Here is a 27,911-nt window from a genome sequence, read left to right on the forward strand (position 1 = left end):
ACAGGATCACACCCCCTCTGAGTGATTAGCCTCTGGGGTACGCAACAATAACAGACTCAGGCCGGTTCTTAAAACAAAGTAACAGCTTTCACCAAGCCAATAACTTCTGGCCTGTGTGAGCCTCTTCCTCACAGAGGCGTCCTGAGTCTGGTTCCCCACAGCCTCAAGGAAAGTTTGAAAAGCAAAAAGAAACTCTTCCTCAAGCCTGCGGAGTAAGGAATAGGTGATCCTAGAAGGCAGATGGGACCCTCTTGGACAATTCTGTGTGCCTGAAAACAGGGACAGAGGAGAAACTGCCTAGAAATGGAGAGTGAGGGGTAACTTGCTGACTGAGCAGTGACAGAGCACTAACAGGAAGGGAGAGGCCCTACTCAGCCCTAAGGCAAAATAAACTGACAACAGGGCCAGGAAGGCAAATGGAGAGAGAGAAATGAAAAGAGTCGTACCAGAAGCTGCCTGGGCAGGCCTGGGCTGAGAAAATCCAACCTCATTACAAATTCATGTGGTATAAAGATCCTCCAGCTCTCCAATGAACAGAAGAAATGAACAAGAACCATAACAATACTGCTCAGAATCCTATCTGGGTCACCTGCAGTAGTGTAGCCTGCACATTTCATACAAGGGTGTCAGTCTTAAAAAGAAGAGAGAGAGAAAGAAAGAAAGGAAGAAAGAAGAAAGGAAGGAAGAAAAGAGAGAGAGAGAGAGAAAGAGAAAAGAGAGAAAAGAGAAAGAGAGAAAGAAAGAAAGAAAGAATGAAAGAAAGAAAGAAAGAAAGAAAGAAAGAAAAGAAAGAAAAGAAAGAAAGAAAGAAAGAAAGAAAGAAAGAAAGAAAGAAAGAAAGAAAGAAAGAAAGAAAAGAAAGAAAAGAAAGAAAGAAAGAAAGAAAAAGAAAGAAAGAAAGAAAAAGAAAGAGAGAGAGAGAGGGAGGGAGGGAAGGAAGGAAGGAAGGAAGGAATTTGGCCAAACATTCTCTTCCCTTAGAAAAGGGCAGTGGTTTTTTTGAACCATCCCACTTTACTAAAGTTAATAATTTCTTCTCTAGTCCTTCCTGCCATCTTTCTTTGCCCCATGTCTAAGATATATCAGGAAGAGGTTACATGCAATGGGCCTGGGAGGTAAAATTATAAAGCAGAGGTAAGCTTGATTGCCCTCCACAGCCTCCGTCCATCCTCCCGTCTCTCTCCTCCAAACACACACAAATACACCCCTTTAAGAGGCTCTCTTTGCCCTTCTTGGTTCCCAGCAAAAGTTATTTGGAAAAAAGGAAGAAAGGAAAGGCCTATCTAAGAACATTTTTTTCTGTGTGTGAGTGAAACCTTAAAGACATGAATCCCAACATTTTAGGGATGTGTAAAAATCTACTCTCCATTTCAAACTGGAAAACCACATTTGGAAGAAAATATGCTGAGAGCCTGAATAGACCAGTAGCATCTTCCTTTCTAGCATGCTCCAGCTACCCCTTCCTAATGGTAAATATATTTTGCAAACTTGGTAGCTTTCAGCCAAGAATCCTTTTCTGACAGAAATGTTCACTGGCAGCAGGGGTCGTGGTCCTGAGAGTAATTGCATCTGCGATTTTGCTTGCAAAACTGCCTCAAGCCCTACCTCCAGAACTAATCTGCCCTAAACCTATTAGCATATCTATTACCTTCAACACATACTGTATGAACTCCATTTTGGACTTTGCTTTTGAAATATCTCCTACCCAGAATACTCTCTTCTCAATTCTTGATTTATTTAAATTAAGGCCCTCTCTTAAATCTGAATCTAAAATTTATCCCTTCATAAACTCAGTCACCGCAGCTGCAGAGTTAACAGGTTTGGGATAGAAACTATCCAACCACAATGCTCTTTGCTGGGAATGACACCACCTATATGCCCTGCTGAGAGGAGAGGTCAAGTTTGTTCCATGAGTTCCTTTATTCTAGTTACAATAAAAGAGATCAGAAGTGAAAAATATCCCAGCCAGTGAATTCATTGGCTTCTTAGAAATCAGTCAGCCAACTTTCACCCTCTCATGAGTTTGGACCAAAAGACACAGAGACAGAGGCTTCAGTCAAGTGTGTCTCTAAATTTTGAAATTTTTTTCTCATTCCCCAGAAAAATTTTATGGTGCTTTGGTTTCCACAACTTGCATAATCAAACACTGGTTGGGTTTTAACTTTTCCAGATATAAAGTTTATATTGAAATATGAAAGATGGATATTTAGATTGCTCATGCCCTTCCTCTCCATAACTGAAGATTCAGATATGCATGCTCCATCTGGAATGGACATGCTTCCTCCACTGAGAATCAGGGCTACAGTGGGCAAATGGGAATATTGGACCTGTAAGTTTAAAGAATCTTGAGATCATGTTGGACCATGCGTAAGCAATGAAAGCCAATCTAGTGAAAGAGTGGACAGACAGTATCAAGATAACTAGAGCTAAGATAAAGACTACATACCCTGAAAGATGAAGTAAGGACATTTGTGCCCTTGGGATACCCAGAACTGACTCTGTTTCTCACATCTACCCAGCCCCAGTTTGCAGAAGAGCCAACCCTTCCTTGATTCATATGTTTGGAAGCTTGCCTTACCATAGACTTTCCCCTTTTCCTTGGCACAGAACTAAAAGATTTCTGTTCCTTGAAGCCAAACCAGGCTTAATTTAAAGCACCAATAATAGGTGATCTGGCCTTCAAATTATTACAGAAACAGATCTAAAATCCACTGTCCTTGGAATAGAGTAATTTTGGTGATTTTAACTAGGTCTACATTTTGTTTAAACATACTATAAAGTATTAGCTTTTAAAGTGATATGACATGTTTAATGAACCATAGCTTTGTTGTATGGTATTTATTTTTTCTTCTTTTTGATGTCCTACAAACATTTAGTACACATTAGGCAGATAATGTAGTAATGGGGGTTTGTGGACTGAAACTGTGCAGTCATTGTATGTACGATTATTGAATAGCACTCTTGGATGAGAGAAAAAAATCATGACACCTCTTTAACATTTAATAAATGGAAGCAAATGCTCATTTCACTAATTTTCCATGCTCACACTTAAAATATGTAATGATATAAAAACCAATCATTCATTATAAATTTTAAAAAATACTTTAGAAAGAAAGCTGGAGAAATGTTTATAAATCTTTCAGAAAATCAAAGATATAATCAGTGGAAAGCCAAAATTTAAACTCAGCCATCCTTACAATAAATCTAGTAATTTCTCCAATAGTCCACAAAACAACCTTTATTTTGAACTAAGGCAAACTTCGTCCAAATATATTGTCTTAACTGCTTTATAATGTGGTACATGGAGTAGTCACTCACAAACTGTTCCCCAACAGACAGGTGTTCAATATCAAATGACAAGAAACTAAAGGTTGGAGTTTCCATGTGGCTCAGGGGGTTAAGGATCCAGCATTGTCATTGCTGTGGCACAGGTTCAATCCCTGGCCCAGGAACTTCTATATGCCATGGACATGGCCAGAAGAAACCAGACATTGATCTGTGGATACCAAAGTGATATTACTCTACTGTGGGCATTGTAATGGGCTCCTGGGGAGAAAAGAAGCCATCCCACCAATAGTCAAGACTTAGAACAAACAAGCATAATTCACCTCTTAATTTTCTTTTTCTTTTTCTTTTTTTTTGAATTGTCTTCTCAGGATAATATACTTTGCATATGATTCCCATGAAGTAGAAGGAGGTGTTGTTTTTACAGTTTTTTATATTGTCTCTCTTATTTCCTTCCCTACATACCTCCCTCCATATCTTTCCACACCATACACATACCCCCTTTTTGCTTCTTCACTCTTTTCTAAATGTTTTGATATTCATATCTTGTAGTATTTCCCTTTATAATATAGTGGGACTTCAAAATTAAAGCATTTTCTGATTTCCTAGCTATTTATTTTTGGTAAACAGAAGGTTTGATATCAGGGTGTCTGAGAGCTGCTTCATCAGGGCACTTGGCTCAAACCGAGAAGCAGTATGGTGTGCCAGTGTTCACATCTTGATGCTCCTCCCATTTATTTGACATATGATATTGGACAAGTTATAAACTTTAAGATTCAGTTTCTTTATCTATGAAATGGGTACCACAATAATACCTGCTTCATAGGATTATTGTGAAGAGTAAATAAATATATAACTATAGACCTTGTAGAACAGTGTTCTGCAAAGTGTTCTGCAATATTCCTAAAATATTCCACTATTATTATATTATTTAGCTACAAGAGCTTCATTGAAAGTCTTCTAAAAATTGAAACATAAAATGAAAAAAATAAAAAATTGTTACTTTTTGTTTGGTTCCCCTTCCTTTAACTCTCATCTAATAAGTTTATTTGACTTCTGAATGAGCTCAGTGATTAACTTCCTGCTATTGAGATGCAAAATCATTTGGAGTCTTCCTGATGTCAACGATGTATTTTTGTTTCTATGGACTAGAAGTAGCCTTACTAGACTAAACATATTCTGCTATGTAATTATTAGCAGAAAGAATAATTTAAGATTAAGTACACTAAAACCAAAATTATCAGCTTTAAATACATTCTCTGGCATTTAGTTGGCTTTTATCCAAAAACTTTATATGAGGTCAAATCATTCAATACCCAAAGGCAGGGTTTTCAATTAGTTAATAATAGAGACTTCACAAATGTCTAAATTGATTAAAATTTGACATGTGCATAAGTATCACTGATTTTTTTTCCTTCATTAATGGTAGCTGGTAATCATACCCATTTTCACTATTTGACATCTAAAAATGTATTATGATAGCATAACATGGCATATAACTATAGTCTCCATAGCTATCCTTTCATAAAGTGTTGGGCCTCTCTATAGATATTCCTTTGATATGGAGTGATAATTCACTCTGGACTGTTCTGGAAGTAGACCACTAAATTTCCTTATCCTCGTCTCTATCAACTGGCTGTCAAATCACAAGAGTCTCCTTTCTTCATTGTCATCATAGAATATTCCTGCCAGAGATCACAGCCTTGCATTGTCTACAGGTCCATTTGAGAGAAATAATATTACTCTGAAAGATTCTAAACATTATTCTTAGATCTAGCCAGATTATCAGAAGTATGCACCAGACCTGCTTTTTCACTGTAATGCCAGCAGACTCCACTGGGGAGAGGAGGTTTTGAATTACAGTCTTTGGAAGCAATAACATTATTTGTGTGTTAGTGAGGATCTTGTCTATTATATCCATTATAACCATAAAAAGACAAAAAAAAAAAAAAAAGGCCTTCTGGTTGTAATGTAATTATGTTTTATCTGTCCTCTATGAGGTCACTAATTCATTGTAGACAAGTTAATCATTTAGGGACTGTCAGAACTCAGGATTTTTGGCTCCAGGTAAGGACTCAAAATAAAAACCCTTCCCTGTAAAGGCTTTTTTTCTCTCTCTTTTTTTTTTTTTTTTTTGCCAATCCCAATCTAATTTATCTAAAACATTTCTTAAAGCTCAGCTCTCTTACAAGCTCCGCCTAATGGGTTTCACTGTTTGGTTTCTTTGGCTTATCATAAGTGCTGATAACTTCTTGTGTACATTAACTAATAGGTCTCTTTCAAAGTATGCTGACATTTAGCTTAGTGTTAAATGGTTTTTAATGAGCTCCACCCCATCCCCCTCTATCCTGAGTTTCTGCAAATGAAGCTTGTTTTCTCTATAATATGGAGAACTAATGGCACTGTGCATTCCAAAGAATGAACCAAGTCTGGATCCTAACTGGGTAACTTCAAACCCAATTACTGTCATGAAGACAAAACATTCTCATTGTTGGCTACATTTTATTGTTTGTTTGTGTGTTTGTTTTACTTTTTAGGCAGATAGCTGGCAACCCACAGATATAGCCTCTGTATCAAAGTATTGATCCCAAATGACATGAAGAGTTTCACAGCTATTTGAGAAATTTGATCTTTAGGACAATTCAATCAAATTCTATTTACTTGGAGTGTTATGTCAATTTTATTAAAAATTAGGGGGGTGGTATTTGTCAACCCACATTTTCTTAATAGAGACCTCACTTCTCCCACTTATGTTTTTTCCTTCCTCTCGGGGAAATTTCTCAGGACCTAAACCAAGTGAAGAGAGAGGAAAGCAGTTACTTGGTCAAGTTGGAGAGTAAAAAGTCTATATTATACTCTAGGAAGTCAAGCTGATGAGTGATTGGTTTTATGCCTTAGGGGCATGTGTATGTGTGTTTGTGTAAGTGTGTATGTGCAGGTGTGTGCATGTATTTGTGCACATGTGGTCCTTCTTCTCTTTGAAATTTGGATGGATGGATAATGGCTTTCCATTTCAGTCCTTCATATTAAATGCAAAGCACCTGATACCTGGTAGTCCAGCCCTCGCCTCCTCTTGGTTTCTTGATCTCTCAGCCAACACAGATCAATAGCATGCAGGCAGGTGAAAAGAGGGCCAGCAAGGACAAAGATACCATCTCTTTTCTCTCTTCCGTTGTGTTCCCTTCTTTACTGCCACTCTCCTTGATTTCAGAAACATCCCAATTCACTGAATGCCTGTTCCAGGAAGGGGAAATGTGAATAAAAATAATGTACCATACACAGTATCTTTAGCAAAATCCACATAAATATTTTATAGCCTGTACAGTAAATAATGTATATGTTTAGAAAAGCAATGTAAATATTTTATAGGCTGCAGAGTAACTGTTAAGGTTGAAATGAAATCACTATGTTTGGAGAAATACGGCATGCCCTAAATGGTACCACACAATTTTACTGTAGCTTAGCGCAGTACACTTCATAAATCATGGCCTTCTCTGCATTACCTGGGAGTTCAAGAATCCCAGTGGCCCAGTGGGCTCCTCCCTTCTTCCCCTACTGCTGTGAGAGACCCCACCTCCCACCTTACCACTCAAGGCCCTGCTTTGAACTATGGCAGTGATGGATACCTGCTCCTTGAGAAACTGAGCCAGGGCGTGTGCAAGAACTCACCCAGAATGCCTCATTTTCATGGGGAGGGTGGTGAGAAAACTGCTCAGGAAGGGACAGAGAAAACACCGAATGAATTCCAGATGTAACCTGAGTTCCTGCATGTATTTTTTCAGGTGGCTCAGGACACATCATCTTTGTTTCCTAAAATCCGCTCCTCGTGAGTCTTGATTGGCTGGTCCCAGGTTCAGTGATGCATCAATGCCCTTGTGATGCTTAAATATTATAATATTTACCAGATTGTGTGAAAAAGACACAGGTGTCTTCTGCAAGACGGATAATAGAAATAGCAAAATCTTCAGAGGAAGGGCAAAATCATGTCAGGCAGCTCTTTTTCCAGCTCCCTGAAACAATGGGAATCAAGAATAATGTGGCTAATCTAAGGCTACAGCAAATGTTTCTACAATTAGTTACCTGAAAAGCAGAAGAAGAGGTTTCCCACTTTATGTTTTACAGATGGCTGCCCTAATAATGTCTTTGAGAGAGAAACATCTCAAACCTGTAAGAAAAACAAATAGGTAATAAACAAAAAAGAAACCTATGGATGTAAAGATTATACTTAGAACTCTTTGATAAGTCAGCCAAGCAATAAGAGCAAAGTTGTCCTAAAATGTCAGAACACAGAAAAGGATCCAGGAAGAGAGGAAAGAAGATATAAATTAGAAACCATAGCAGGTTAAGGCTGTTGCACAATATTAAAAGAATCGTGCTGAAATGCCATAATGGGGGAGGGGGACTGTAAGAGCAAAAGGCAGCAAAAAGCTCCCAAAGGTAGTAATTCACACATATGATCATCTAGGATCTTGTTTTAAATGTAGACTACTGAGCCTTCGTCCCCGTAATTTGAATTCATAAGGTTTATAGCACCAGGAAATGTGCTTCTTTGCAAGTTTTATAGTGATTTTGGTGCTAGTAGATCGTGAGCCACATTTGAGAATCCCTTGATTATCATAGCAAAATGTGAGGGCAAAATGTGAGGGCAAAAGGAGATGGAAGGGAGGAAGAATATGTGAATCAGAGAGGGACCAGCTAAGCTTTCCACCCTATGCTACACATCAAATTCTGAAAATATGTGGCACCAAAAATTACTCTCATTGTATATAATGAACACCATGCATGTTTAAGAAGGTTATATTTAGTCCAATACTAGCAAGAAAAAAATAGCAAGGTGAAGGCTGTTACAGTGAAAGTGAATGCTCCTCTACAATTGGGTACCTTTTACTATAAATCCTATCCCCCATCCTATAGAAACAAGTTTTTTGTTTTTTTAATATTTTGTGCCTTGCTAATAAATCATGGATGGTCTCATTGTCAATTAAACTTCTCTTTCACTCTTTGCATTAAGGAGGATTCTGAGAACAAAGAAAAAGTTGTTTTCTTTAGAGGTATGGGATCATTGCAACAAGAAATATAAACACTGTGAGAAAAGGGAAAACATAACACAGAAAAAAGTATGCTAGAAGGATGTTCTGGTTATTAATTTCTATGTAACAGCTTACCACCATCTTATTGCCTAGAAGCCGCAGCTACTTTATTGTATCTCACAATTGTGTAGTTCAGGAATTTGGGTTGGGCTCAGCTAAATAATTCTTTTGTTCCACCTGGTATCAATGGTGGTTGCTGGTGGTATTTGGGTGGGGGTTGGGCTGGTCTAGTGAGTCCAAGATGACTCCATTCCATGTCTGCCTCCTTGGAGGAAAGAACTAGAAGGCTGGGCTCAGCTGGGGCTGTCATCTAGAGTGTGTAACTGATCACCTCTGCAATGTGACAGGCTCTGGCTATCTGAACAGAACGAAGAAACTGCCTGCTTTTTAAGGTCTAGAACTGGAAACTGGCACAGTGTCACTTCTGTGCTATTTTATTGGTCAAAGTAGTCACAATGCCCAGATTCAAGTTCAGAGGATCGACCCCACTGCTCAAGGAGAGGCGTGTCAAGGAATTTTCACCCAGATACTTTAAATCTACCACAAAAAATGGTTGTGGAGACTCACATAAATATTTCTTTCTTTCCTGGCACAGCAAGGATCACCAAACATGTAATCATTATTTTCTCCCCCGCAACCCACAAGGTGAAAAAGTCTTCAATAGATGGTTAAACATATGAAATCAGAATTCATGCCATTTACTCTTTTTCCTTATTAATACTGTAAGGAGCTCTAGGCAAAGATCCAAAATTGTGTTTTGTATGTAGTGACTCCCTGGTGTATGTTAATTTGTTTTGAGGTGTGTTACAAACAGTATGTTGCTGATAGTAACTAAAAATAATTTTTCAAATAATTAACTTATTTTAAAAAATAGAGTTGGGTTCAGTGTTATTCTCACTCTCATGAAGAGTTACATGTACTTCCTAGAAATCTCCCCGGGTATGGGTTAAGCCTGTGGGAATGTTCCAGCAGGTAGAAATCACCAGGCATTACTGGTGATAAGGAAAATATTCCTTGAAGATGTAATTTTTCAGTTGCGTTCCAAAGATGAATAGCAGTTAACTGTGCTAAGAGTTAAGAGTGTTTCAGGCAGAGGGAACATGTGTAAAAGTCTTGAGGCTGAAATAGGCTTGTCTTAAACAAATAGCTTGGGAGAAAATTAAGATCTAGGAAAGCTAAAGCAAGCCGGGCATTGATTTGGGATCACGGAGAATCACTTGGGCAGAGACCGAATACTCAAAAGAGAATTAAAAAAAAAAAAAAAAAAAAAAGACAAGAAATTGGGTTAATTAATCACAACAATATTCTCCAATTAAATCTTATCAGATTTGCAAACAGTTTGAAGAATCGGCTGGGTTCAGTACCATCCACTTTTATGTCTCCTGTGTAACTTGTAGAGATACATACAAACATGAGGAAAGGGCTAATAACCAGGTAATAACCAGAGAGTGGATCAGGGTAAGATAAGATCTTAGTAACATTAACAAAATAACAAGCTGATTTTCAGTTACTTGAAATATTTCTAATGAACTTCATAACAGAGCTGCGAAGTTGTTTTTTTTTTTTCCACACTATCTCATTTGATTAAATGCCTTCTTAATTTTCTAGAAGATAGAACTGAGAACCAGAGAAGGTGAGTGACTACATCCCACAGCCAGTTGAAGAGCAGTGGCTGGGAGAGACTCACCATTGCCTGGTATTTCCAGACCATTAGGACTCACCATGTGTCACTAGAGGAGAGAATGAGATACCTGAAATGTACCTTTCAACTTTAGGTGGAAGAAAAATGAAGTCAATTTCCACTGCAAAGCATCACAAGTTGGCTTCTCCAGGAAGCAGATTCTGAAACAGCAGTGATCATTTGTTAGAAAGTGCTTATAGGATCAACACCCATGTGGGGAAAGAAACAGAAGCAGGATGAGCAGAGAGAAAAGTTTCCAATCCTGCAGGGAACTCTAATGCTGGAACAGTCCTTCAGAGCCCTGCCTTGGATCCAGAGAGCCAGGTTTTTATACCCCTGTATTAGCCTATCATTGTGTTTGGGCTGCCCCAGGAAAGGAGCAGGTGGCTCTCTTTAGAAGATTCCTTTCCCAAAGATGGCTGACAGCTGAGTGCTGGCAATCGAACCTCCCCAGCAACTGGGGTATAAAGCCTTCCCACAGTGGACAAGATATCTGAGCAGTGCAGCCCACGGTCAGGACTGAAGTCCCATCACTTCTCACAACTTCCACTGCAACCATCTCCATCAAGCCAACACTGGGTCATTCCTGGACTATTGCAATAGCACCCTGGATGGCTTCCTGACTTCAGGTTTTGCCTGCATACACCTCATCAGCCACATCACAGAAGGAGTCCGCTTCTTAAAAACGTAAGTGAGATCCAGTCTTTCCTTGCTGAAAAACATCCAATGAATTTGCATCTCACAGACAGTGATATCAGAATCCTTTGCCATAGCCTATATGGCCATACTTAATGGGTCCTTCATCCTCATTGTTTTCTGTTTTTAAAATACAAGGTCCATATCTTAAATGTATAGTTTGGTAGGATTTTGACAATGCACACACACCCAAGTAACTTCCCCAGTTAAAATATAGAAATCTTTCTTTCCTTGCAGAAAGCTCTCTTGTGTACTTTTGCAGGGGTCTCTTCTCCCCTCCACCTCTTACCTCTATGGCAGAGGTAACTACTGCATTCTAACTTTAAAGGTCTTGCAGAAATCTAAACTAACAATAAATGAAATTGATTTAAAATGTCTGATTTTTCTAGTTACCAGCTAGATGATTTAACTCTCTCAGACGGTAGGCAGGGAGGACAAATCATCAAAATTCAGAACCACTTCTTCCACAAAGTACACTTTAAACCTCCATCACCCCTTAAGCCAAAATTTCACGTAAGGTGCTATAATAGCCCTAATTAGCATTTTGCATTGGTTACAAGAGATTCGGTTTTGTTTCCTGATGGGAGCATGTATGGTTATATTTGTGCATAATAAGCATCTTCTGGTTTCAGTTTGCTTTGCTCATAGGAATGTAAATGTGAAAGAATCAAACGTATTCCTTAAATGACAATCATGCTGCTACAAGTAAACAGAATGGATGCCACTGCCCTTAATTTTTAAGCAATAAGAAGATCTGTTGAGAGAATTACACTCATGCCAGTGCAAAAAAGTAGCTTTAAATAGGTGCAGATGTTTAAGGGGTTTTTGTTGTAGTTCTTGTTTATGATACTTTAGCATGTACCAAAGCACATTATTTCATAAAACTGATTTTGGCAAAGGTATTTATTTCTGTTTAGCTGTGGAGATTTATTATGAAGTAGGTTAACATCTTAAAACTAATGAAAGATTTCAAATGTGTCAACCTTATCCTTCTGGATGCTTTTCCACATAGCAAATTTTCTTAAAATAACTTTGATTGCAGCCAGGGTTATGCATTAGCCAATCTTTAAGGCATTCATCCAGAGATCTCCAAAATAGCATGGATAAATTATGGAGAAGAGCCAAGAAGGAATAGATGATGGGACTGTTGGTGTTGGTGTTGAATGCTTGGTGCCCAGCACCATGTTTGAGAAGTCACTGAGCTTCCAATGGGAAGCTTTCTATAGAGAAAGGTTTTGGGTTTTTAGCTACCTATGAATTGGAAGACCATGGGTGATTCTTCCTGGCAGATAGTATCTGAATTCACTCCTTAAAGATCTGTTTCAGATGACTGTTCCAATTTAATGGACCCTTTGAAGTGGAGTATCCACAGAGGAAACAAATCATATTTACCTCTTTCAAATGGAACTGATGTAAACAATTTGTTGTATGTGACTATTCAAGGAGTTCCCACCAATAAACAGTTCAAACTGGTATTTGATAAAAGCATGTCGGCAACTACCAAAGTTGCTAAGAACTCTTTAAACCATCATTCAGGAAAGAATTACAGTTTCATTCTTGGGATTATACTGGAACTCAGCATATTTCTCAGTATTGTCTAAAAGCCTGGTCCTGAGAACAGAAGTGCCCAAAGTAATGAAGATGCAAATATTTAGGTCATGTTATGATACAAGTTGACTGCATAGCCATTAACCTAGTCACACTGAGGTCTCATGTCAAAGTTCTACCCAACTAAAGAATGGTCAGATAGTTTATATATGAATATCAGGAGGACAATACAAAAACATAACCTACAGAATTAAAATGATTGAGCCTTGAATTTTATCAACATTTACCTCATAAGGTTCTTAAAACGGTATTTAAAATTTCAGTATTAGGATGTTTCAGAATTTTCACACTAAGTAGAAAAGGAAAATTATGGGATATCAGTTGACTACATACTTCATGCTATATAGAGCCTCACATAGCTTTTGTTGCAGAACCACTTCAAAAATCAGTGGCTTAACCATTTTATTAGTTGACCGTTCTAATGGGTGGGTCTTTTTCTAGTTCAGGCCAGACTCCTGACCTCATCTGGGTTTGCTCATGTGTCTGTGGTCATTTGGCAGGTCATCAGGGGCTGGCTGGTGTTAGGTGAACTTACTCACATGTCTGGTGGTTATGGTGTGATGTGTCAGCTGGAACAGGGTGGTATCTTGGCTCTCTGACACTGGTCATCCCAAGGGCTAGCCCAGACCTATTCATATGGTGGCACTGGCAGAGCTTCCAAAACCCAGTATGAAAATGCACTTCAGGAGTTCTCGTCTTGGCTCAGTGGTTAATGAATCTGACTAGGAACTGTGAGGTTGCGGGTTCGATCCCTGGCCTTGCTCAGTGGGTTAAGGATCCAGCGTTGCCGTGAGCTGTGGTGTAGGTTGCAGACAAGGCTCAGATCCCATGTTTCTGTGGCTCTGGTGTAGGCCAGCGGCTATAGCTCCGATTTGATCCCTAGTCTGGGAACCTCCATATGCCACAGGAGTGGCCCAAAAAATGGCAAAAAGGCAAAAAAAAAAAAAAAAAAAAAAAAAAAGGAAAATGCACTTCGGTCCCACTTTCAAATTGCATTAACTAAAATATTTGTAGTTAAGCCCAAAGCACGTGTGTGTGTGTGTGTGTGTGTGTGTGTGTGTGTGTGTGTGTGTGTGTGTGTGGTGGGGGCGGGAGAACCATACAAGGTTACAGTTCCAAGAGCAAGTGATTATTTCAGTAATCTCTCATGTATTAAAGTTGGGAATTCAATTTTAATAACCTATAGAGGAAATAAAATGAAAAAGTGAAGCATCTGGATTTCCGGTTATGGCTCAGCAGGTTACAAACCCAACTAGTATCCATGAGGATGTGGGTTCGATCCCTGGCCCCACTCAGTGGGTTAAGGATCCAACATTACTATGAGTTGTGGTGTAGGTCACAGACATGGCTCAGATCCCACATTACTGTGGCTGTGGCTATGGTGTAGGCTGGCACCTGCAGCTCTGATTTGACATCTAGTCTGGGAACTTCCATATGCAGCAGGGAGCACCTTCTTTGAAGAACTCCATTGTTTTTTCTTATATCATCCTATGTTGTTAAAGGTTTAGTCCTTCCCTACTCTAAGTTTGTTTCCATGTGGAAAGAGCTCCACTAGGATATCTTTGGCCTCTCTATGGCCCCTCACCCCCTTCTTTTTATGAAAGTAGAAATGAATTCTCTTTGATATATTCTAGAATATTCTGGGTAGCTCTTTTCTCTTACTCATGAAGATGAAGCTGGTTGGAGACAGTGTATGTTCTTTGAGGTAAGAGCAGAGACCTGCCCAGTATGACTGGTGGGTGAGTCTATTTAATTCTGTAATTCTGTAATTTAATGTTGTGATGGTTCCTTGTCCACAGATAGAAGCCATATCCTCCAACATCATCTTTATACAAAAAAAGATGATATTGGACCTCTGATTTTCCTTAGTTTTTTTCTCTTATGACATATTTGAATCAGAACTTGCTTCCTTTCAAATCCTAATATTGGTTGTGGGAATCTTTGAAATTAATCCTATCCAGCTAAGAAATGTAAATACTATATGAAACACAACTTGAAAACTAACTTACTCCCTTCTGGTTTCTCAAATGCAGTGCTTCATGTGCCTACCACATTAGAATTATCTGGAGCATTTGTTAAAAATTCTTATTTCTAGCCCCCAACCCAGACCTACTGAATTTCTGAGACTAAGATTAAAAGAACTGATTTTCATTAACATCCAAGATGGTTATCAATTTTAAACTGCTTTTTAATTATATAAGAAATTAAAGTATATTATTTTCAAAGTACCATTCCTGTCTTCTCTCCAGATATCCGTATATCACGTTTTCCATTTTTTCTGCTAACCAAAGTAGCCACAATTTGTACTGCTAGCATGGATCCTTGCAAACCTTCTTCTTCTTTTTGTTTTTTTTTTAATTTGACATACTGTGTGTATGATCGAGCTAGTATTTGCAGGGTTTTCTACTGTAAAGTTGTATCATTTTCCACTTTACATATTTGACACTTTTGAAGAAATTCACTAAGTCCAGCCCACATTCAAGGGTTGGGGAGGGCCTAGTTAAGCTCTACCTCCTTGGAAGGCAGGGGATATCACCTACAAAAAGTGTTTGGAGGGAAGGTATGTATCTTTTCTCCTATTTATTTATTTATTCCATCATTTATCTGTATCAGTATGAACTCCTATGTATTTATTTTATACTTTGGGTTATAATCCAGGACTATGTCATTTATTTTATTACTCAAATTTTCCAGCTTTGCCAATGGGAGCTCTTTTAGGTTGGTTCCTCTGTCTCTTTAACATGCCATCATCATGTGCTTTTTGAACACTCCTTTATTTTGACAACCACTAGATGATCCAGACTTATTTTGTGTTTTTCCTGTTTTGTTTTTATATTTGATAATTTTCCTTACATATTTTAGATGATTCGCCTTTATCTTAGTTGTGTACTATATAAATATTTGCAGGAGTGTTTCCCAGTTTCTTGCTCATCATATAATTTTGATATAATCATAATTATGCATATTTTAAAGGCTTTTTTGTTGTTTGTTTGTTTTAAGAAGACCTTTTTTATCCCTTTGGTCCTAAAAACATGCTTATATTTTCTTCTAATAAAATGACAGTCTTGCTTTTACTTTTCCATTTTTAATCCATCTGGAATTTATCTTTGCATACGATAGGAGGAAAAGATACAACTTTATTTTTTTTCCACACAGATAGACAATTACCCTAACAATCATTCTCTATCATTTGTAATTGTCACTTTTCTCATTTACCACATTCACTCTCTTTTCTCCTCCCTTGATTTCTTTGTCTGTTCCTTCATCAGTACCACACTGTTTCAGTTACTATAGCTTTATAATATGTCTTGATTTGTGTTTCATCATGAACTATCTGAAGTCCATTGGATTAGGAAAAAACACTAATATAATGCAAGTTTTTTCAATCTCAGCATTATTGACATTTTGAGCCAGATAATCCTTTGTCATGGGGGCTGTCCTGTGTGCTGTAAGATATTTAGGAGCATTCCTAGCCTATAATTGTGAGATGACAGTATCATGCTCCCTAATGTGACAATCCAAACTGTCTCTGGATGCTACCAAGTGTCTTCTGGGGGAAGAAGAGGGGCAAATTTGCCCCCAGGTGCAAGAAACAGTGGCCTAACTGAGGGATTAATGTGATGAGCAAGATTCTTAATCCTACTGTAGATTATGACATTCCTATAGATAGCAATTCTGGGTATGTGCGAGAATCATACTTCCTGTTCCCTGCAAATCAGGCTTGGATATGCAATTTACTTGGCCAATGATGTAGTAGCAAACACAACACATATCCGCATTAAGTAGAAGCACCGAAGAGCCAGTGTTCACATTTCTGTGTTCTCCATCTCCTCTATTACAGAGAGGTTGGAGGCATGTGTTGCATGTCAATACATCTTCCAATGACTGAGTGAGCCGAGCTCCTACTAAGCCAAGTTGAATGTAGTGTAAACTAGAAATGAACTTCATATTTTAAGCCCATGGGATCTTTGGATTTTTGTTGTCATAGCATAATTCAGTGTATCCTGGCTGATACACTGGAGTCTGAGCAGTCAGAGAAATATGGTGCTGTCTCTGTACCCTGACTTAATTAGAAAATTATGTCTCTCCCTCTGTATCTTCTGTGCCTCAATGCTGGAGGAAATGTGAACAAAAAACTATCTCAGCACATGAGGAAAGAAACTTTTTTCTTCTTTGCTTCTTCTTCTGTACACTAGTTAAGATCCCGGGAATTAAAAATTCGAGTGATGTGGAGTGAGGGTTCTATTCTAATCTCCATTAGAAGCAAAAGCACAGGTTTTGCTGGATCCAATTCACTGTTTCACTTCTGTGAGGATGCCTCATATATTTGGATGGTCTTTAAAAATATTTATCCCAAGGAAACTCCCAGAAGCAACAAAGCAGGGTAAAAGGAAAACAGACAAAGACCTTCCTCATTTCAGGGGGAACAATATCAACAGAGAACTACATTTAAATTTGAAATTCAGTCTAAATTTGGGCTTGTTTTTACCAGTACTTGCTGTTATCAGTACTTCTAAAAACATTTCATGAATGATGTAGTCATTAGTTTTGTCAAATCTGAGACCTTGCTTAATGCCCATTTATCTCCATGTCCAGGAAATAAATCACATTGAACAAAACAGTGCAAGGACGTCTTTGGGTTACTTTCTGGTAGAGGTTTACAGTGTTTCACCATGTTCTCTGCAGAGCTCTTCCTTTGTAGCATCATCTTCAAGCATCAAAATCTTGTAGAGTGGTGTCTGTTTCTAAATTTTTGGTACTCTCTGCAAATCATTCCCAATGCCAGTGAGACAAAGTCTAAGGAATTACTTTGTGGAGAGACTGGATTATTCAAAGAGGCTCCAGATCTCCACACACACTTTGGAGCCAATTCCCTGGAACGGAAACTCTCTCTAATTTTCTAAATTGGTAGGTGTGCACCATTACTCACCATGCAAACTTATTGCCTAGGAAAGTGGAAACAAATGCTATTGGCTTATGCCAGGTACAACTCCAGCAGGTGTACAGCTGTCATGTTCAGCTACATCAACCCTCTTCTCTTCAGTTCTTTGGCATCCATTTGCCAGAGACTCCTTATTTATGTCACAATCATCTGCAACCCACTTCCATGGGAACCTGCCAGACAATGTCATTCTTGTTTTAAGAGTCTTTGGTCAACAAATGAGCTCAGTTCTATGGTACGAGGGTTAATGGTAATTAAAATTCCAGCTTAAATGTCAGCACTGGAACTTTTGATCACTATTATTGAATAGGTTCTTCACAGATCAAAACATTGGGAGTGTTTATTCCTAGGAATAAGGTAACTTCTTTGAAGTTGTACTGTGCATATTATGGATAACAAAAAATGATTTCAATAACAGGAAAGAGTTAAAAACCTGTCTTTCCAGACTCTTCCAATGCAAGAGTGCTTGGCCCATAGTTGCCTGTCAATAAGCTTAATGTGAAAACACCCAAAGTGCTTGGTCATCTTGGATGGTCAAAACAGAGAATTGGTGGTTTTACAAAAGTATCTGTACTGAGAAAGTGACTAGTCAAAGTTTCAAACTAAGCTTTTCTTGTGTGTTTCATACTATTGATTAAATGAAGCCTTCTCTTGCACTTTTAAAAGACAGCATGGAATACCTTCAGTAGGAAGAGTAGAAATGTGACTGTGCATACTTTTATGACAGTCATTAAGAGGATAATAGCAAATTTATGGTGTGTTTACTATGTGCCAAGCACCGTATGCTAAATGTTTTCCCTGGATCAATCATGATGGTCTCCGTGAAAGCGAGACATAGTCCTCTATCCCCAATTGCTGCAGACACTCATGGCGCTCGGTACTTGGAAATGTTTCATAAGTACTTGTTCAATGAATAAATGATTACAAAATCCTCATCGCATCACCAATTTGCCTGCAAGGAAGTTAGGCTCAAAGGTCACACCTCTGTAATAGATGGAGGAGTATGATTTGAACCCAGGTTGTACATCCAGAATGCCTTTGCTCTTGACCCACAGGGTGTCCCTTTACTCTTTCCATTTTAACCTGCAAAAGAATACAGAAAATTTAGGAACAACTTCACAAGAATTCACTGTTTCCTAGCTTTCCCTACTTTATTCCAGTAATTATGGAGGGCCAGCATAAGTCTTGTTCCCTTACCCATTCAGGAAAGAAACCTCAGTGCCGGGTAAACAAAGAATGTCATGTCTGGGAAACTGGGACATGAGGGATTAGAAAATGATCAACATCTTGTGCAACTTCAGTGAGATTTTACTTGTACTATCACACCAATTATGCAGGTCTTTCTATTCATGGAAAGGGCTCATATAATGACTGACTCCTACAACTGACCTCTTCTTGGAAGATGACAAAGAATTCATTGTGCAGAGTTTTATTAGACAATTACAACAGGTGAAAACTTCTGCATTCCTTTTTCATTATGTCTTTGGCACTTCTGGGAACAGGAAAAGTGCCGAGTTGCTTACATACCTGACCAGTGCCGTGCAATTTTGAGCTGGCTGGGGTCGCTGCTCTTGGGCAAAGCTGTAGAGAATAATGCCTCCATTGTCAAGTGAGAAGGAAAGCCTGCAGCTGCTTTGCTGAAAGGTAAAGAGGAGGAGAGATTCTCTCTGTATAAAAACCAATTCTAATGCACCCTGCATTCCTTGGACCATCACATCAAACTACACATGGCATGAAAAAGTGCAGATTTCAATTTAGGTAATGTACATGCCGTTGAAGGTTAGCAGAGGCCCATGACCAGGCCAATTCATCTTCAGTAGATTAATGTCTGGGTTAGGCAGGTATGTCATAAAACATGGCCAATGTAGGGAGACACTCCAGGCTTGCCTCCTCTAATGCACTGCAATGCCTGCCCAAAAGAGAGCTTTGGTACTCATAGGGCTATTGCTTTTAAACCTTGCCTCTGACCCAGATAATGTCAAAATGTCTGAATGCCTGTGATCCTCTTTTTCCAAAAGAGCATCTCTAATGTAATGCAAATGCACATTGTAGGGGAAATTCCAGCTGAGAAAATGAGGCCTTATATTTCTAAAACCATATACATGTCAATAGCCCATTATTCTCCTGTTTTAAATGTAATTGCAGCCCAGCTTTGAATGAATTCCTGAAATAATAAAATACACTGCGTAGCAGTCACTAACTCTTGCACTTATTTCATGCCTGCTCTTCCTCCCTCATTTCCTCCCCAGCCTCAAAAAGCTATCAGAGGTTGTGGAGAAGGAAGGGGAGGAGAGATAAAAGTGAAAGTCAGCTCTCTGGCCTTGAATGTGTTATCAGAACACTATGTGCAAAGAAAATAAGCTGCATTACAACATTGGTGCCTCTAAACCATTTCTGTAAAGTATCATGCATGGTCCAATTTTGCATGACAAATCATTTCCAGGCAATTAAGAATACTTATAATTGTTTTGTTTGGTAGGAACTTCCTTCAATTTCCAATTTTCCTTTAAAGCTAATGTTTCCTGTAAAGCCTCAACAGCAATCGTTTTGAAAGAACCCTTCAGAATGGCTTTCTTTCTTAGTCATGGGTACTGTCTTGCCTCCTCTTGATCAATTTAACATGTGTGTAGTACAACCTATATCACCAGAACTGGAGCCTTTAAAGGGAACGTTATTTCATTTGACTGCCCTCCTCTCTGCTCTTTCCACTGACTTCCCACCCTCTCCTTTTCTCAGGAATCATCTGAAAAAAATTCCTTATGGTTAAAGATGATAGAAATTATATTTTACCGCTGGGAGACTCATAGTGATCTTTCTAATGTTTTTTCTCTGTTTACAAGGTAATTGAGACCATTTCTCATCTTAATGAGTAAAATTAAGATGTCTCATCTCCCCAGAACATAGGTGTGAAACTTACCAAAGAGATTTCCAAAAATAGCAAGTGAGACCATTTTAGAAAACGAAATTGAATGTTATTCCATGCATCCTACATGTTTGCAAGAGTTCTGACTTCTCAATTCCTTTTAACTTTCAAAATAGCAGAGTGAAACATAATTTTCTAATCTTAAAAAGTTCTTGAGCTCCACTGTTCCTTTACCTGGGGTGGGGTTTAATTTTTACAAGGGGAAGATCACTGTAGTCTAAAATTTTTCCCAGAATTTCCTGCAGGAAAACACCTTTGGGTCATCACTGTGGTTCTTGGGCTCAAAGTTTTCAAATCCATTTTCTAATATTCTTTGAGTCCCTGATTTGCATGATGAAGTGTTGTGTTACCCTCTGGATGAAAGAATCTATTAAGTTTATCATTTAGAATACTTTTTGTACACACAGACACACACACAAATTTAAATACATCAGTTGAAATAGAATGCTTTTTGCTGCATGTAACAAAATACTCAAACCAAAGTTGCTTAAAATAGTGAACATTTATTACTTCCAGAACAACAAGGCCAGAGGAAATGATTCCTGGGTTCTCTTGGGACTTAGAGCTCGGCTTTTTCCAAGCTTCTGCTCTGAACATCCTCTCTTAGGTGATGAGATCGCCCTTGATGCTCAGGATGATTGCTGCTGGACTGATCATGAAAGTTTTTTGGACCACATTCTGAACAGAAGAGGGGAGTGAAGAGTGATGGCAGAAAAAAAGCCTTTCTTCTTCCCACCTCTAATATCATCCCATTAGCCAAAACTGGCTCTTCTACCCACTCCCATATCAATAACTGGCAGAGGGGAAACAGTTGCCTATGATTTATTTAGGACTGCAGGAGGAGCCCCTTGCTATACAACAGAACTAGGTTTTTTTTTTTTTTTTTCCTTTAAGAATGAAGCAAAATGGAGGGGTAAACAGACACTTCGTAAAGTTGTCCTATTAAGGTACAAAAGGAGTAAAGTGATGTGTCTTCTTCCAATTAGCCACTTTTGATTCTTACCGTTAAATTCACTGCCCTTTCAGGTAGATGCAAAGACTCTTAATCAGACTGAAAAACAAAACAAAACAAAAAACAAAAAAAAAAAAACCTTGAGAATGTAGTCTGTTAAGTATTTCAATCTTCAGTCAGAATCAGATTTCTGTTCTACTGAGGGGGGAAAAAAATCTATAAAATATGTGCATTAAGTAGGACACCAGTTTGTTTTCTCTGGATGTGTCCAGAATTGCAAAATACAAATTCCTTTGAAAAGTTCGTTAAGTTGGTTGTATAGAACTTTGATTTTACATTTCAATAGACATTATCAAAAGTTATGATTGGTCTGCTAGCCAGCCTCCCCAAAGCCTATACCTCCCAGGAGATCCCTGGGGTATACTGACTGTACTCCTGCACTTACATCTTAATTGTTTCCTGAACTATGGTTATAAGTTAAGCAGCTGTAAGTCTTGGGTCACCTGTAAAAAGTGCTTGGAATTTACCCCCAAACTCTGGTGCTATGCCAAACAATTTGTGTCCTAAAGCAATCAAATCAATCCTTTGCTATAGTTAAAATATATTTCTTTGATGTCTCAATGAGCTCATCCTTAAGTATTTGAAAGAGATGCAGTGCCCTTCCTGCAATTGTCACTTGGCTCAGAGCCAGGTGGATTTGCTGCTTCTGATCGTGTAGTCCACATAATCAAAAGTTTTTCCACCTCAAGAGTCAGTCCATTTCATTTTATTATTCCATGTTGATTGCATCAGCCTAGGAACAATGGATGCCATGTGGTACCCCTAATTTCAGTAGCACTCTTTTGGTGGTCAAAAGTATGAATTTTATTTGTTTCTTTGGGGACCTTATTTATTTTCAATAGTCTTAAAGATAAAAGTTGGAAAGTTTAAGGGTATTTACAAGCTCCTTTTTATCATGAAAAAAAAAATCTTGATTGTATTATGAAATGCCTGGAGAATCTATTAGAAGGGTTTGGCTACCAGTAAGAGGCACCTGAAAACCAGTAGCCCCCAACAGCTTAGGGGGTATTATTTCCTATCATAAAAGAGGTCCAAAAAAAAAAAAAGCCCTGAACTAACATCACAAGTATTCAGTGTATGTGAATTTCTTCTCTTCCCTCTTTCTGCTTCACTATCACCAATGCTGTGCTCTGGTACATGGTGATGGGGTGTAAGGATGAGAGTGGAGGATGAGGAGTTGCCAAGGAAAAAGAAAGGGGTCAGAGATGGGGGAAACCCTCATGAGGACAAAAGAAGGAAAGGGTAGCATTCCCTGGTAGCTGAGGATATAAAAATACATTAAGTTAACAAGTAGGGTGAGGACTGCCTGTAGTGGAATCCTCAAACGTTATTTCCTGAGGTGTTACCGAGAACCTAAGAGCTTTCATCTTGCTTTAATTTATGTCACAGATTGTATTCATAGAAATTCCACCTCTTATCTGTTTCTCATCAAGCTGAATTTCTATCAATGTTTGTAACCCTGAGGATAGACAAAACTAAAATTAGCTCCACTTCAGTCTGAAGGGGGAAATTTTTTGCAGATAAAAACAGTCTCTTTAGGACTTTAAATCTATAGTAGTTGATTAGTCCCTGCAGTAGGGAAAATTAAATTTTGTGGTTGAGACCCAGCGTACTTGGACGGTTTAATAATACGATGGCTACCATCCAATGGCTGACAACCAAGAACTAAGGTACGCTCTGTACTTTACTCCCTCATGCAACACCTGAAAATCCTGGGGCGAATCAAACAGCAAATTAATGCTCAGACAACCCTCACCTGCACACCATGCACAGTATAAGGAACTCATTTTAATGCTTTTTGGCTGAAGTCATAGGGGATAGGAATACAAAAGAATGGCCATGAAGGAATCCTGGTAAGTTCTTAAAGCACCTTAGTCTGTAGTATGTTTTTCCCCTTTTCAGTTTCTTGTTACTTGAATTGTACTTAAGAGCTAATGATTTTTTTTCCCTCCAAATTCCAGTCTATACAAGGGCCAAGTTGAACGTGGAATAGCAAAAAAATAAAGTCTCTTGAATAATTGTATACTTGAATGCTTGTATACAAGTGAAGGGACCTACTTGGAGAGCAATATTTGGAATTTAACCATGTATGTGAAGCCCCTGTGGTCCTAGGCTGAGACTATTTTGCAATGGACAATTCAGTGCATTTGTGACTCCAAATGTTGTCAAGTTGATGAGAAAAATCAAAGAGGCAAAAATACTACTTGCTAACAGATCTTGGATTTTATTTTTAAGTCAAATCTGAATCTTTTTTACAGATAGTCAAATGTTTGGTTTGATGATATGTGCTTGTGTTCCCAAAGAAATCCCTGGAGAAAAGTTGTGGTATTTTAATTTATTTATAATGGGTGTGGGTGATGGGTTGGGGACAGAGATTGAAAATAACAGGCCAAAACCAACAGAGATGGAGGATGTGGACACGTATTCATTTCCTATTGTTGATGTAACAAATTACCACACACTGAGTGGCTTACAGTGACACAAGGTATTGTCTGACACTTCTGCAGGTCAGAAGTCCTTAAGTTGAGAGTTCCTATTGTGGCTCAGTGGTTTATGAACCCGACACATATCCCTGAGGATGTGGTTTTGAATCCTGTCTGTCCTCTCTCAGTGGGTTAAGGATCTGGTGTTACTGTGGCTGTGGTGTAGGCCGGCAAGCTGCATCTCTGATTTGACCCCTAGCCCAGGAACTTCCATACACTGTAGGCGCAGTCCTAAAAAAAAAAAAAAAAAAAAAAAAAGAGGAGGAAAAAAAAAAGGCGTAAAGTCAAGCTGTTGGCAGGGTTGCATTTCTTCTGGAGGCTCTAGAGAAAATTCATGCCCTTGACTTTCCCAGTTTCTAGAGGCTGCCTTCCTTGACTCTCAGCCCCTGCCTTCATCTTCCTTCAAAGCACATCACTCTGGCTTCTTCCTTCTTTCTGACTTGGACACTCCTGCCTTTTTCTTGTATGGACACTTTGATTACATTGGACCCACCTCTGATAATCAAGCACACTGTTCCCATCTCAAGATCCTTAATCACTCCAGCAAAATCTCTCTCCTTTTTTTTACCCCATAGGAGGTAACACATTCACAAGTTCTGGGAATTAGAATGTAGACATCGCGGGGTGGGGCATGGTGGGGGGGGCTGTTATTTAGCTACCACAGGATGTTGTATGCTAACCTCTCTAATTAAATGGTGGATTCTGGGATGTGTGATATAAATTCTGTTTCAACAAGGGGGGGGGGGTGCTGCCTCTATACCCCTGTGAGGATGCTTTTCTAAAACTCAGCTCTGAGATAAGAAAGATGAGCATGGTTTTGCTTCCAGGTCAACAAACTTTAATAGCTTCCCAAGATGTAGAATAAAACACACAAATATATGCTTAGCAAACCGTCTATCCAAAGTTTTTCCCAGATGGTCCCAACTCCACACTATTTCCATTGAAACCATTTACTCACCCTGTGGTGCATTTTCTTTCCCTTGAATCGTAAACTATTCCCCCGCCAGTTTCTTGAATAGGTGATTAGCATGCATTCCATTCTGTAAGAAGGATTTCATACCCCACCACCTCCATAATGTGTTTCCAGATAGTTAAATTTGGAATTATCATTATTAAAATAAAAAAGGTTGTTAAAATGACAAAGTGATTTCATATGCACGATGTCATTTGTTTTCAAACTCATTAGTTGACTTCCTTTCCGGAAGAAATGAAACTTAGTTTCAAAGAAGTTAGGATGCTTGGTGATGCCCAGGACTCTGATCCCAGATTCATGCTTATTTTCATAGTTTTATATACCCTCTCTAGTTCTGATCTCTAGATCATCTCTTAGCCATCTCTCTCCTTGATCTTTTCCTTCAAACTCTGTTTCTTTTTCATGGTATTTTTTTGCAGACAGTTTGGTATCTTAGCTGTTGACATTTGTCTGTTTATATCTTCCACTTCACAGGCTCTGAGAGCTGGAACCATGTTTTTCACTTTTGTATTCCATTCAGACCCCATTAAAAAAAAAAAAAGAATGAGCATTGATTGAGTGCTTATTGTATACCAAGCTTTTTCACTTTTCATATTAATGTACCTCATGATTACTTTATGAAAGGAGTATTATTATTTTCATTTAATAAGTGAGGGCTCTGGAACTTCAAAAAATTACCTCAATTTATTGTAGATACCTAGAAGCTGGGCATGACTATCATGCCCATATTCTTTCCATATGCCCTGCTGCATACACACCCAGTACATTTTTGTTGACATGAAACAAATATCACCAAAGAGTAACTATTGTGAAATATGTTTCCCTTGGGGAAATGGCAAGGTAAATGTGGAATATACCTTAAGGTAAAGCTGTAAGAATGCATTCTGAATGCCAAAAACCTTGAGAAGAGGGATAAGAAAGAGGGAACCTGGTCAGTCTACCTTAGACTTTGAATCTAAAATATCCTCCCCTATCAGAAAAAAAAAAAAATGGCATTTGAAGCCATAACTGACTTAAAAGGCATGATTTTTACCCTTTGGTAAGTAAAAATTACCTTACACTCAGCCAGGAGAAAATGATTTAAGTTTTATTTCTGGATAATTGAGTAACACTTTGGTATGTGATTCACTGCCAAGTGGACGCCGTTGGTTTCACACAGCTGTAGTTAGGGAGGCAAGAGCTATTTACTGGGAAAATGAAAATGCAAATGGATGTTATCCTGAACCCAAGGGCGAGATAATTTCTGTTGTGCTGTTTCACAGGACTGCAGTTAGAGTCTGTTTGGTCAGCCTGGTGGTAGAGCCAATGTGTTTGATGCTAATTCATAGGGTAAAGCTATAAAAAAGGAAAGTTTATCTTCATTTTGAATTAAATCAAATGGGGTAAAGACTCAGACCCAGTTGATTGGTATTTTTCAGATTTGCAGTATCTTTTTGAGTATATAGAATGTATTCTTTCCTTTAGATTTATTTAACTGAAATGTTTACACTCTGACTCAATAATCCCACTCCCGGGAATGTACACTAAGGAAATGATTTGACATAAGAAAAAAAGCAATAGGCCTATTTTTGCAACATTATTCGTAATCACAAAACATTGGAAAAAACCTAAATGTCCAGCAATCAATGAATGCCTAACAAATTATGGCTCATCCTCTTAAGGGAATCATTATGCTGCAATCAAATCATAATTATGAAGGTCATTCAGTAAACAAATATGCAAAACCATGTAGCAATATGGGAAATGTTTACGACGCACAAGTAAGTGAAGAAGTAAATGGCAAGCTTAGCTCAGTTGTCCCATTTTATGATTTGAGGTGCAATTCACATGACTTGATCAGATCCCTCTGACCAGTAGTGTTGTAAAGTCCAGGCTCAGCAACCAAGTTCTCAACTACATCCCCCCCATAATATGACCAGAAATTCCTAAATGTGTTCCAGTGACTGAGATATGGTTGAAATCTGGCTACCTTCAGTTAACTCTCCATGTGCTACCCAAGCTGGAGATTACTGGCTACTGCATGCAGTCTTTTCTGGCCATATCCAAAGGAAAATAGCTGAGGGGATATCTCCTGCTCAAGTAAGTGTCAGAGCAGCCAAGATGATATTTTCTCTCCCATAACACTTGATAATGGGAAATTTCCACCAAAATGCACAGAGCCCTTGATCTCCAAGTTTTGTTCATTGTCTTACCCACCCATGCCCACAGGATGTGAAGATGTCCCAGAGAAGTGGAGTCAGGAAGATTTCCAGTGTCAGTTTCCATATAAGCGAGTGTTGATAGAGAAAGGGGATAGAGTGTGATGGTGGCATACTTGGATAAAAGCCTATTGGAGACCATGTAGCCAGATTGTTTCCTTGAGAAGATGCAGGCTTTGGGAACCAGTGCAGCTTCTGAGGCAGAAATTATTAAAAACTGCCAAATACCAAGGAAACTCTGATGAGATATCTAGGTGGCAGAAGGTAAATACTGTACTCAGGACATAGTTGTGTTCCCCTTGCTCTAGTTCTGACCACAAAAGCCCCATTGAAGTCCTCTTCTAATCAAAGCAATCTCCTCAATGGAACGCTAACCCCTTATGTTATGCTCACTTAGGAGAATTCATCCATTAATAGCCTGATGCCAAATGTCCAAGTCCATTGTATGTTTGGCTATTTGTTCATGTACACATGCAGTTTCCTCCCATGGAACAAGACTGAAACAGTACTAGGTCCTCCCTGATATAGAACTAACGTCTCCCCTTCTGTTCTCCATCTTTATTCAGACTAGGCATAGTCTTTTGGTTTTAACTCTCTTATACTCTTTAACTGTCTTTACTCTCATAGAAATGAGATTTTAGGAACTTAGAGTCTTTAGGCCTTGGCTATAGCCAACTGACCCATCTGAAGTAATTCCCTTCCTCCAAATCTCTGGAGACATTAACTCACCTGTTCCTCCTATTTCCCCCAAATCCCCAAACACCATATGCAGTTTTGTCCTCCCATTTCTTAGAATTTTCATTCTAAACTGATTTTGATAAGTTGAAAAGATCCTCACACTCCTTTTTGTTCAAGAATAGAGATCTGGAAGGTTTGCTGCGATATAATCTTGCCTGAATGGCATGCTGTCAACTGAGTCTTCGATCAAGGAGGAGGAAGAGGGGGAGAAGGATGGAGAGGAAGAAGAGGAGGAAAGGAAGAAACATGACAAAGATGGGAGGAGACTGATAAAGGGGGGAG

At 38.6% G+C, this 27,911-nt stretch overlaps 1 protein-coding gene and 1 long non-coding RNA gene across 6 annotated transcripts in view; both read left to right on the forward strand.

The window, feature by feature from the left end:
• LOC106509172 (uncharacterized) overlaps window positions 1-27,911 on the forward strand; it is a 470,845-nt gene that overhangs the window by 274,108 nt on the left and 168,826 nt on the right. The window lies entirely within an intron of this gene.
• Window positions 1-27,911, forward strand: part of MPDZ (multiple PDZ domain crumbs cell polarity complex component) — a 434,463-nt gene that overhangs the window by 61,963 nt on the left and 344,589 nt on the right. For all 5 annotated transcript variants that reach the window (XR_014821624.1, XM_084985533.1, XM_084985555.1 and 2 more), the window contains exon 2: window positions 9,984-10,743. The gene's annotated coding sequence lies outside the window, so the exon portion shown is untranslated. The remainder of the gene's footprint in view (window positions 1-9,983; window positions 10,744-27,911) is intronic.

Source organism: Sus scrofa, chromosome 1 (assembly GCF_054392235.1).
Source record: "Sus scrofa isolate SSC_HxYL_T2T_F1_AM1 chromosome 1, Sscrofa_HxYL_maternal_Yorkshire_Landrace_v2.0, whole genome shotgun sequence".
NCBI classification, from domain to species: Eukaryota; Metazoa; Chordata; class Mammalia; order Artiodactyla; family Suidae; genus Sus; species Sus scrofa.